Source organism: Achroia grisella, unplaced genomic scaffold (assembly GCF_030625045.1).
Source record: "Achroia grisella isolate CSIRO2021 unplaced genomic scaffold, CSIRO_AGI_Agris_v1 utg841, whole genome shotgun sequence".
NCBI classification, from domain to species: Eukaryota; Metazoa; Arthropoda; class Insecta; order Lepidoptera; family Pyralidae; genus Achroia; species Achroia grisella.
In genome coordinates this window covers 530461-544038 of record NW_026713039.1, presented here as the reverse complement: position 1 = coordinate 544038, position 13578 = coordinate 530461, and positions in this window count along the sequence as shown.

Below are 13578 nucleotides of genomic sequence, written 5' to 3'. Positions count from 1 at the left end.
AATTAATGTTTCGTTTATTTACATTTTAACAAAAGTGAGCGTGATTAAATGGCTTCGTATCGTGGCCATCTTTATGATCAAACATCAAATGTTTCGATTAATTGGATGATTATTTATGATTAACAATAGTTATTCAATTTTAACTTCAGTTGATTAAAAAAATATATAATATTTGTGACAATATAATATCGATTCAAAATAAAGTTCCACATCACTAGTGTAGTGCTGTTCCGTTCCGATGGACATAACCGTTTTTTATCGATATGTTGCGGGACTAAACTACGTTTTCAATACTCGGTTACAATACGTTAAATATACATATATTAACAATATATATATCAACCAGTACCGGATTAAGGCAACGAGGGGTCTGTAGCAAATTATTTCAAGGTTCTCTCGATTTATATTCTAGAGGTTTCTAGCCCTGGGAGAGGAAGAAATTATTAGGTATCTATCAGGCAATAATTTAAAAAATATAGTGGAAATAGGTGCAAAATTAATAGAGATATTAGGGCTCATCTATAAATTATGTCATACTTTAATGGGGGTTCACGAAAGTGTGACAACATGACAAAAGGGTAGGAATATTCTCAAATCTCGTGTCATGAAAACGATTTCGTCTCTACCCTCCTAGGAGGGGTCTTGGATTTTGTGACATAACAATTAGTTGTCACACTTTAAGAAGAGCCTCCTCTTACAGTCGATAAATGTGACATCATCGATTAAAAATCATGAAAACGTATCCCTTTTCACCCTCCTATTCATAAACTTCGTGTAAAAATCATGAATTCTCCTCCGCTCTCTTCGACAGGTCTTAATTTGTCACATAACAATTAATAGTCACATTTTAAGAGGAGCCTCACAGTCGATAAATGTGACAACATGACTAAGGGGTACGAAGAGTCACGTCTTCGATTAAAAATCATGAAAACATATCCATTTTCACCCTCCTAGGAGGGGTCTTGGATTTTGTGACATAACAATTAGTTGTCACACTTTAAGTGAAAGGTTGTCGATAAAGTGTGACAATATGACGTAAGGGTAGGAGAATTCATAAACTTCGTGTAAAAATCATGAATTCTCCTCCGCTCTCTTCGACAGGTCTTAATTTGTCACATAACAATTAATAGTCACATTTTAAGAGGAGAGTTATCGATAAAGTGTGACAATATAATATGGTAGAAGGATTCACGAAGTTCGTGTGAAACTGATGAGAACGGTACCTTCTCTACTCTGCTAGGAGGGGTCTTAAATTTTGTCACATAATAATTAGTTGTCACACTTTAAAAGGAGGGGGTGGGAGTCGACAAAGTGTGACAATATAAAAAATACACAGACTTCGTGTTAAATTCATTAAAAAGGATACTCCTGTAAACTCCTAGTAAGGTTCTTATATTTCGTAACATGTCATTTCAATAATATTATTAAAAACACGAAATTGAAACTATTACAATGTGACCAACTGTGACGATGGGGGATTACTGTGACGTAATTTATGGATGTTCCCTAAAGTGATAAACAATAAAAAATCAACTATTCAATTACATATGTTCTTTTATTAAGTCGGTTAAAAAGGGACGGAAATATACGCCCATCGCATGCGTTAAATCATATGCAATATTGTTATATAAGAGGCATGATGCACTGTAGTGGGCTTCCCACCAAACGAGACACAGCTGAGAGAAATATTGAATCCAACACGTTATGGGCCCATATTGAATTGTAAAAAACACTCAATATACATATACCTGGAAATTCCGTAACATAACCTTTTAAAAAAAAGAACTCTTCATTCATATATGTATATAAGTTTTCCGTTGCATAATTAAAAAAAAAACTTTTTTTTTACTTTTTAATATGGATCCCAATATTAAGGCAGCCTTAGGACGATCTGATTTAATAATTAAAGGTAGGAATAACCTCCCGGGGTGGGTATACCGTAAACAGTGTTTTGAGGCTGTCTTTAAAATTAATAATGTATAAGGACATATATATTGAGATAGCTGTTTGTTTTAATTCAAATTCAGGGTTAATAAAGGGTATATTAAGCTTACAATTTAGTAAATATACTGATAAAACTACATTCACTGAAAAATAATAGTAAAAGCGCAGTTTATTGTAATTTTGTTGTAATTTTAGAACTTATTTTCAATTCAGTAATTTGAAATAAAAATATATTAATTTGAAAGAAAAGAAAGAGAAATATATTTATTTGGCACATACAAAACGTTCATATCAAACATATAACAAGTAAATAGCATGCATTTATCCTGAGCCGTAAAATATTAACAAATAAAAAAATAAACCGAATAACAATAATCAAAGCCAGAAGAAAAAAATCTGAGTATTAAACATATGTCATCCGTGACATAATGCCGTGAAAATAATATTCATTTTGATTCTTGTAAAACGCTGTGAGAATAGTCTTAATTACAACGGCTGTATGGGCTGAGTCCTTTTGCCTTTTCCTTTAAAGAAAAAAATTAAGGCGTTTTTTTTGTCGGCTGAATGGGCTGAATTCTTTTGCCTTTCCCTTTAAAGAAACAAAATTAAGGCGCGTTTTTTGTCATTTTAAATTATTTATCGTGAATACTTGATTTCGGCTTAGTACACCCTTTAAAACAACCCTATAGAATTGATGAGATATATTGATGGATAATATCCAATATCTTTTGCCTTATTTTATTAAAAAAAATAATCGGAGACGTAAAGATGGCGTCACAAACAATTGCGTTTCGATTTAAAATATCATATCACACACCTAGAGCAACATTAACTAAAAAATTACAAATTTTTGAGTTTAAACTTTAATGTTAAAACTTTAAAGTGCATTTTTCAAAGTTTGTAATTTTTTAGTTAATCCAATATCAACTAGGTGTGTATTATCACAGCTAACTCAAAAATATATCTAGTTATTTGAATATATTAAACGCTGTTGATATATCATAAGTAAATACCATTTACTTTAATCGCTTTAATTTAAATTATAGAAGATAAGAATGCGATGTAGTGTTGGAATACATTTTTAAAAGCATAGACTAAAAATAAGAATTGTCATTTATTGATGTATAACATCTTATCTCTCGCTTTAACACTCCTATCGATCTGCTGTCCCGTTCTAACAAGTCTGTGCCAAAGTTCAAACATAATTTGGCCCTCAGACTAAAGTCATATCACTCACACAGAAGTTTGCTTTGGTTTGGAGTGCTCTGTGCATTCGCCTGTTGTTGTCAACAGCATTAGAATAGTTTAAGAAAATTTTGTATTTAAATTTGAAAATGCTATGATCTGTGGGAATGACTTCCTGACAAGCGACGATAGAGTGCAACAGCAAGTCTGAGAATCGCGCGTAATTTGATGTGACCAATGAGCGCGTGGTAGAGTTTACTGTCAGTTGGTACCGACCCATTATCTGACAGTTGGTACTCAGATGTTACACATCATATATGGCTATTGTAAAACGCTATGAGAATAGTCTTGATTACAATGGCTGTACGGGCTGAGTCCTTTTGCCTTTCCCTTTAAAGGGGGGAAAAAAAGAAAAAAAATATGGCGCCTTTTTTGTCAATGAGATTTTTTTTCTTTAAATAGAAATGTATTTCAGCACATATTTATTCAAAAATGAATAATAAATTTTTCTTCACTTTCTAATATTGCATATCACGCGCATATTCAGTATGAATAGCTGTTCTGATATTATTAGTCAATTATAAAAAAAATACCACGAAATGAAACTCACTTTTTTATATACACTGAGTTTATTAGAGCGAAACTCAGCTGATAGTCAGAGATACAGAAAGAAAAATAAGGCTTATATGGTATCTTTACATAAAACACTATTTATGAAACAAAATTGAGCTAGTAATATCTGAAAATGTTACCAGACAAATAAATCTAAAAAAAACTCTAAACTCATTAAACATCTCAATATTTACTGGTATAAATCAACTAAAAAAACTCAGCATAGTAAATAAACTCAATGTAACAAAAAACTCAGTGTATTTCTAAAGTGGTTGTTTTATGTGGTGTATAGAGAAACTTTTAACATATCTATACGGTTATCGGCTTATTTGTGGGTTACAATGCACCCATTGGGTTCGACCCTACAAGCATGTACCTTACATTTTTTTAAAAATAAATTGGGTAAAATTTGTCATCAAATTTAGCAATAATTTTCTTTAATTATTAAAAAGAAATGTTATAATATTTTATAATTATTAATAATGACATTGTTTTACCCAAAGAAAATAGTATTTGACTAACAAAAATATGCACATTTGATTTCTTGTTACACTAATCAGCTAAATGCTTCGCGACTGATACTGAGATTATTGTTATCTCGTTGAGTCACTGTCGGCTGCCTCCGAACCCTGTTGAGGCCACGAAACCAGCGAGCGACGACTTAGGAGCGATTCCTTTTACTCATCAAATCGCTCCTAAAACCATTATCATTCATTCATAATTCAAGAGCGACGCTCTTGTCGTTGGAGCTCTTGCCATTTTGCACGATCTACCATACATATACTCTTTAAACCTTGATACTTTTGTCTTTAATTTGCTTGTAATTTAAATATCACATATATATCGCGGGTTCGATTTCTCGCGCGGTGCAAACATTTGTATTCATAAGTATGATTGTTTGTATTCGTCTGGATGTTATCTATATATATTTAAGTATTTATAGCAGTTGTCTAATAGCCATAACATAAGCTCTGCTTAAGGTGGGACTAGATAGCACTGTGTTATATGTTCAGGGTTGTATATTTATTTATTTAAATTTATTGCAATACATATGTATATATTTGTATAATCATGTATCTCACAAATGATTATCTGACTTTATATTACACTATCAACTCATAATAAAAACTCCGCTACTAAATTTTTGTAGTTTAACTCGCTACTAGCTTGGTTCGTGGCCTCAAATGAAACACTTGTGGCCCACTTGTTGTTTTCTCATGACATCCGATGGTCCTGTGAATATATTATATGTAATGTTACATATTAAAGTTAATATTATTATAACTATTCGCTCCACATTAAATCATTAAGGATAAGCAACTATAATTATGCAATAATGGACATGTTTATAATTTTATTATAATATATACAAGCCATTTTGCTATAAAAATGATTTGTCATGTGACAAAATTTAAATCAAATTTATTTTGCAATAAATATAGTTAAGTGAAATAGCTTATAATTATTAAATATAAGATTCCTGTAATATTCTGCCTAATGCGGTATCCAAATGAAGAGAATTAAAAAGTAAATGACAGAACAGTTGAATAACTAAAACATCAGGTCTACTCTGTGCAATTTCAATCCAATATTTTTTAAACGTCATTGAGACAACTGAATAAGTCTATGACAAACCGAAGAGAAAAAAACAAACAGCCAGTACGGGCTGAGTTCTTTTGCCTTTCCCTGAGTCGAAAAACAACAATAAAAAAATTCATGACAATGTCAATTAGATCCTGACATATGGTATTAAAAATACAAAAAGGCGAAACGACGTAGTAATACAATGTTATTATTGAATATTTTATACCGTTGTAATAAAACCACGCAAAGCAATAATCTTAACATTGCTTTTATTCCATATATACAGAGTATACACATAGACTATTAAACTTACGCACAGAGTAATCTCAACAGTTATTGGATCGGAATCAATGAATGGAGTAGACCGGCCGGTTTAAGCTTATTTATACACAATTAAGTTAATAATAACTTGTAAGTGAAGAATTAGTACAACGTATAGGTATAATTCGATAAATATATTTAAATAATGTTCATATACAATTATATTATGTATACTGATGTTCATAAAGCAATTTATATATTTTTTTAGTTAATACAAGTACAAAATATAAATGTCATATTTCTTTAGCATCCAATGTATCTATTAATATGAAAAGATATTAGTTTTTGTAACAAAAATAATATTGTATATTAAGAATGTTTATATTTTTATAAAACACATACCTACTCATGTATTATTTGTTAATTTCTTTTAAAATACTGTAAAATATAAATATCATTTATTATGTAACACAGTTACTACCAAATCACAACTGTAATAGACTAAAGTCTACACATTTTGGCGATAGTCTATGTAGAGAGTTGCAAATGCTAGCGAAATTACACGCTTCGCAATTGCAACTATGAAATGAACCGTACATAATTCGAAAACTGAGTTTCAAATGAGAAATTGTTAGCAACATCTTAATTCGCCTATCGATAGCAATAAATAAAGAAAATTGCAACCAAATGTATTTTAAAACTGCCTTTTTTTATGTGAAATTTTCGCCTGAATTTAAAGACCAATTTGATGTGAAATGAATTTGGGTTTGATGTGGAGCGAAATACGATTGTCACGCTGTCTGTTTGTTTGCGTATAGACAATAAAGAACAGCGCTAGTAAATCATCCATTGCAACGAATTGCTAGATGCAAATATCCGCTCCTAAAAATTAGGGGCGAATGAAAGGTACCTACTAGGCTTCTAGTAATTAGATTAATCCTAAAATAGGAGCGGATTAATGGTAATAAATACTAGGTGTCTAGTAATTTGGTGAACCCTAAAAATTAGGAGCGGATGAATGGTAAAACTACTAGGTATCTAGTAATTTGGTGACTCCTAAAAAATTAGGGGCGAATGGAAGATAATAAATTACTAATAAGTGGCTAGTGATTAAGTAACTATCGTCAGTTAAGTTCTAACAGTGTGTATAAGTCTCTACATCACTTGCGAGTTAATATATTGTTTAACATTGAAGGATTTTGAATGGGAAAGTACAAATTTTGACGACCTCGGTGTTCTAGCGGTCTAGCACACCGCTTTACGTCCGATGGTCGCGGGTTCGATTCCTCGCACGGCACAAATATTTGTATTCATGAGTATGATTGTTTGTATCGATCTGGGTGTTTTCTATGTATAATATGTATGTATTTACGAAAAAAAATTATCTATGTACTTGTATCAGTTATCTAGTACCCGTAACACAGGCTTTAGCTAGCTTAACTTGGGACTAGATGGCGGTGTGTGAATTGTCCTGAGATTATTATTATTAATTACAAGGATGTAAGTAAAATCTCTACATTACTGAAGCGCTAAAATATTGTATAAAATATAAAATAAATATAGGTCGTGTTAAAGAAAGTACAAATTAACAGGAAGGATATAACGTTTTCTTTTGTAATTGATAAATGTACATTAGCAGAAGAAAAAAAATTAATGGGGAAAATAAGGAAAGGCGCACCCGCCTGCGCTAACGATATACGCTGGCGGGGCACCAGTGGAGGATGATAAAATGACCATAAATTCAATTATCCCATCTTAGCGAATTTACCAGTAATCAATCATGATGGTGTCCCAGGACCACATGAAAGGGTTTTTGGAAATGATGATGGAATGATGCTCCCGCCTGCGCTAAAAGTTTACGCTGGCGGGGCACCAGTGGGGGATGTTGGGATAGGGGTCAACCTTCCAACATTACCACTAACTGGGCTAAGTCCTGGAAATTTCTAGATGATTTCCGTCTGCGCTAAAAGTTTACGCTGGCGGGGCACCAGTGGGGGATGTTGGGATAGGGGTCAACCTTCCAACATTACCACTAACTGGGCTAAGTCCCTACTAATAATACCCCAGGAAATTTCTAGATGATTTCCGTCTGCGCTAAAAGTTTACGCTGGCGATGCACCAGTGGAGGATGCTGGGACAGGAGGTTGACATTACCAGCAACATGGCTAAGTCCCTTCTAATAATCCCTCAGCTAACGATAGGCCTCGGTCAAGTACCTCATCTTTGTTCCGATACTCTTCCTCAGCTGCTCAGAAACAAGGGACGGTAGGGAAAAAATTAAAATTATAATCTTTAAAAAAATTAAGTTCATAAGCTTTTAAATGCAATTTCATAATGACGATACTTTTAATAATAATATTCAAACTTATAATTTAAACTCACGATAAGTCCGCGTGGATTTTAACTTTAATCTTCTAAAATAAAAGTAGCCTAAGTTACTCCTTATTACATCAGCTACCTGCCAAAAGTCCCGTCAAATTCGGTCCAGCCATTTCAGAGATTAACCGAAACAAACAGACTTAGAAAAATTGTAAAAAATGTTATTTTGGTGTATGCACCGTATTTATATTCATATGCATGTACTAAAAACGGTTATTTCAATATTACAAACAGACACTCTAATTTTATTTATATGTATAGATGAATTATAGTCGAATTTCGACTATTAAGTCGACTATTAGAATAAATAAATACACACTGTTCAGAACTTTATTGAAGATACATATTTATATATATTATCGTATTTATAAAATCAGGTACAGCTAGCATTTCGTTTGTTTTTGTATTCATGGTTGCAATGAGATGCGGACTATATAATTTTTCAAAGCTACATTGCTGATCAAATTGTATAAGCAAATGTTTTCTTCAAATAATCAAGTGCCATACTTAATTAAAGAGAATATTGTTATATATACATTTGTTTTATTTCCAAATAGCTGTTCCCGCGTGGAATTTAACTTTACTTTTCTAAAATAAATGTAGCCTGATGAACTAAAAATTATTTTGTTCGTCTTAATTTATTAGGTACTGATAGGTTCAAACTAATACATTTACATCTTGCATCATCCCTTATTTTATCCCCATGAGGGTTGAATGTATCAAATCCTATTTAAGTGAATGTCTTCATCATAGTAGCTACAATCTTTAATTTCAGTTCAATCAGTCGAATATCTAAAAAGATTTATACAAACTTTCATCCCCTATTTTATCCCCTTGGGGGTAGAATTAATCAAAATCCTTTCTTAGCGGATGCCTACGTCATAACATCTACCTGCATGACAAATTTCAGCCCGATCCGTCCAGTGGTCGGACTGTCCGTTGATAGATCACTATCTCAGTCACCTTTGAGTTATATATATTTAGATGATGAGTTTTTACCACTCATCGGTACAATTCCAGATGATGAAGATCATGCTCTCATCATTATTATTACATAGTCATTATCATTACGTAGTATAAAGTGGTATGGGATGGAATCGTCATCAGATGGGCCGTATGCTTGATTGCCACCATCGTAGTATAAAAGAACAAGTCGCTGTCGCTGTCTGTCTGTATGCTTAAATCTTTAAAACTACGCGAAGGATTTTGAAACGGTCTTTTTAATAGATAGAGTGATTCAAGAGGAAGGTTTATATATATAATACATGTACAACCATGCGAAGCCGGGGCGAGCAGCAAGTTACATAGTATAAAATAAAGTCGCTGTCGCTGTCTGTCCCTATGTATGGCAATGGATTTTGAAGCGGTCTTTTTAATAGATATAGTGATTCAAGAGGAAGGTTTATATGTATAATATATGTACACCCATGCGAAGCCGGGGCGAGCAGCAAGTTACATAGTATAAAATAAAGTCGCTGTCGCTGTCTGTCCCTATGTATGCTTAAATCTTTAAAACTACGCAACGGATTTTGAAGCGGTCTTTTTAATAGATAGTGATTCAAGAGGAAGGTTTATATGTATAATATATGTACACCCATGCGAAGCCGGGGCGAGCAGCAAGTTACATAGTATAAAACAAAGTCGCTGTCGCTGTCTGTCTGTATGCTTAAATCTTTAAAACTACGCGAAGGATTTTGAAACGGTCTTTTTAATAGATAGAGTGATTCAAGAGGAAGGTTTATATATATACCTAACTACCTGCACCCGCGACTTCATCCGCGTGGAATTCAACTTTATTTTTTAAAATAAAAGTAGCCTATATTACTCCTTATTACATCAGCTACCTGCCAAAAAAAGTCCCGTCATAATCGATCCAGCCATTTCAGAGATTAACCGGAACAAACAGACGTCTGTCTGTCAAAAATTGTAAAAATGTTATTTTGGTGTATGTACCGTTTTTATATTCATAGGCATGTAGTAAAAAACGGTTATTTCAATATTACAAACAGACACTCCAATTTTATTTATATGTGTTAGAATTCACATCATTATTGTAGAAAAAATCCGATATTTTAAAAATATATTAAAAGAAGGTAGTTTGTTTTTAGTACTAATGAAGTACCCAATGTAAAGATTATTACGAATATTGTAAATAGCGTTATCTAGTATTTATAGACCAACCTACTACACTGACTTTGGTCTATAAATAGGTAGGTCGGTAGTTGAATAATCCTCTTTCGTTGGGTGGGCCACGGCATTCAGTCGACGAGCGCAGATGTGTTTTGGATATTAAAGTGAATAGTATTAGAAATGGGTTTATCCCGGTCTTAGTTGGGCCTGGGGGGAAGCTGCAAGTAGTGAAGGTGAGTGTTAATGCATTCTAAAAGGGCCTTTTAAACCTACACCCGTGTCACAAGTCACGGGCGCTACTTGGGGTTTCCCTTGCGGTAGCCGGCTTCAAAGCCTCAGTCGTACATCATAAGTAGTGCTTCTTACATATGTATAGATGTGATGGATTATTTTTCTTCTTAAATCAATATGCCTAATAGTGACATCAGCTATATTCTGCTGACCAGCGCAACCTCTGCATCAGACTTACTTGACATTCATCATTATATTCAACCCAATTTACACGACGCAGCTGGATCATGGGTAGGTACAGAACTGTTTAAGAACTCTTTTGATACTTCATCAATGTTAGTGGCATGATTAGGGGCATTATTTATATGCCAGTTTTGGTTGTATATACATAAGTTTATTCTAATAATAGTAATTTACAGCTATATATAGTAACTAGAGGGTGCATGTGTGCGCGGGCCTCAAGAGGCCCGCGAGGCGTTGTCGTTGATTTTTTTCATGAAGACGGTTTTCTTTTCGAATAGACTTGGTTGGCAAGTAAATTTGTCCGTTTTGATACGATTAGGTGACTTCCTATTGTAACAGTGAATTTCTGTTTCACGTGTACCATCCTGTGGCGAAACTTTGTATTGTAATGGTCACAATACAAAACCTAACCTAACCTACCTTTCTGTATACTATATTAGTCTGGGGTCAAAGTTTTTAATGTAGAGATCATAATACGAAACCTAACCTAACCTACCTTTTTGTTTACTATATTATTCTGAGGCCATAATTTCTACTGTAAGAGTTGCAATACAAAACCTAACTTAACCTACAAAACTTCCTGTATACTATATCAATTTGGGTTCACAGTTTCTGATGTAGAGAATATATAGTAATGAAGAACAGTATACAAAAATTAGTGATCAGAAGTACAATAGTTGAAGTAAGGCTGTAGAAGAAGTTGTTTTTGTAGATTGTTTCCCGCGCAAATGCAACGCGCCACAGATTCAAAATATTGCACGGCGCGCAGCCGCAGTAGGATGACGAGCGCGCCATGGTAGTATGCGATGTTAGTACTTTTTTTTTTTTTATTGAATGATAATGGAGTGATGCTCCCATGCGCTAACGGTTTATTGGCGGGGCACCAGTGGAGGATGATAAGATGAACATGAAGTCGTAGCTCGTGATAAATTCACCGGGAATTTATCACGATATATTTAAACCGCGTGGAGGTCAATGACATGGTACATATTATGTTATGGGATCATAAGTCCACATTACTAACAATCCCAAGTTCCCCCTGATGTTAGTACTATGAGTATTAACAATCAAACTTATTTGACATTCATCATTATATTCGACCCAATTTATAACATGACGTAGCTGGATCATGGGTAGGTACTGGACATCTTAGAATAGAATAGAAAATCATTTATTCAAATAAACTTAATTTAAGCACTTTTGAATAGTCATAACAATTTATTTTTTATCTACCACTCGTTCGGAAAGCTGTCTCATCACAAGAAGAACGAGCAAGAAACTTGTGTGTTGCTCTTTTAAATAATCCTTGTAAGTTTACATTTACAAGTCGAAACGTGTGAATACAAACTACCAACAAGCACTAATTTTTGGGTCAAATATAAATATGCAATAAGATTAAATCAGTCATAGTGATAAGAGTAGACCAGTCTCTACAAGCAGCGTCCACTATATCCGGATCAAAAGTAACCAGTGTCAGCCAGTTTGACAGCCTCGGTAGTCTAGTGGTTTTACCGCTTTACGTCCGATGGTCGCGGGTTCGATTCCTCGCACGGCCCAAACATTTGTATTCAAGATGGTTTGTATCGGTCTGGGTGTTTTCTATGTATAATATGTATTTATTTACAAAAAAAAAAATGTATGTATGTATTTATATCAGTTGTCTAGTACCCATAACACACGCTCTGCTTAGCTTGGGACTAGATGGCGCTGTGTGAATTGTCAAAATCCTGACATTGAGGGCGACGCAGCTGGAGTCAAGTCACAATTCGAGTTTCAAGGCGTTCGATGAGTTCCAACCAACCCGAGTTTCAACCAACATGCTGCCCACCTTCATGAAGGAGGACTACTGGCCGAAGGGTATGGTGTATCGGCGCTACCGTGGCAGGTTTTTTTTTTGAGGGTTGATAATGGATCGATGCCCCTGCCTGCGCTAACGGTTTACGCTGGCGGGGCACCAGTGGAGGATGATAAGATGAGCATGGGGTCAGGTCAGTTAGCCCATCGTGACAAATTAACCAGGAATTTAACACGATGGTTTCCAGGGGGAACCGCGTGGAGGTCGATATGACATGGTACATTGCTAGCAATGGGGTTATCAATCCACAATCCACATCCAACAATCCCCTTCCCCCCACCGTGGCAGGTTTTTTTTTTTATGTGGATGATAATGGAATAGTGCACCCGCCTGCGCTAACGGTTTACGCTGGCGGGGCACCAGGGGAGGATGATAAGATGATCACGAGGTCAGGTCACCCATCGTGACAAATTCGCCATTTATCACGATGGTTCGCATGGAGGTCAACCTGACATGGTACATTGCGAGCAATGGGGTCATGAGTCCACATTACTAATAATCCCCTTCCCCCCACCGTGGCAGGTTGCCGTCATCAGTACATATTATGTTATCTGTGTCAGTACTGTGACTACAAAGATGTAATTTTATTTTCTATTATATGTGGGTGAAATGAAACAGTTTATGCTGTAAATAATATAAGTGACGTAGTGGAGTAACTTGAAACAGTCATGCTCGCTATAAAGTTCAAACTTGTGGCGGCGTGGTGGGCGGGTCGATGTGCTCCCTCTAATATGGTTGAGTGCAATGATGGCTGGCTCATCCGTCATACTCGTGAACGGGTGCTGCTTGTGGGGACTGGTCTGTTCAGGTTGCGAACACTGATTAAATTTTTTGATTTTTTTTCTTTTTTTATATAGCATATGCTGGTGGTCACTCTATTCTCGTAAATTAAATTAATAAACAATTCAAACGGGGATGTATGACTGTATGTCTGTTTGTTTAAACGACTGACCGGACTTTAGTGAAAGATGTGAACATAAATTGTGTCAGGTGAACAGACATATACTTACTAGCTTAGCCCTCAGTTTCACCCGCGTTTAATTTCAATAAAAAATATAGCCTATATGTTATTCTGATGCATAAGCTATATTACTGTAAAGTTTCATCCAAATCCGTTCAGTAGTTTTTGCGTGAAAGAGTAACAAACATCCGTA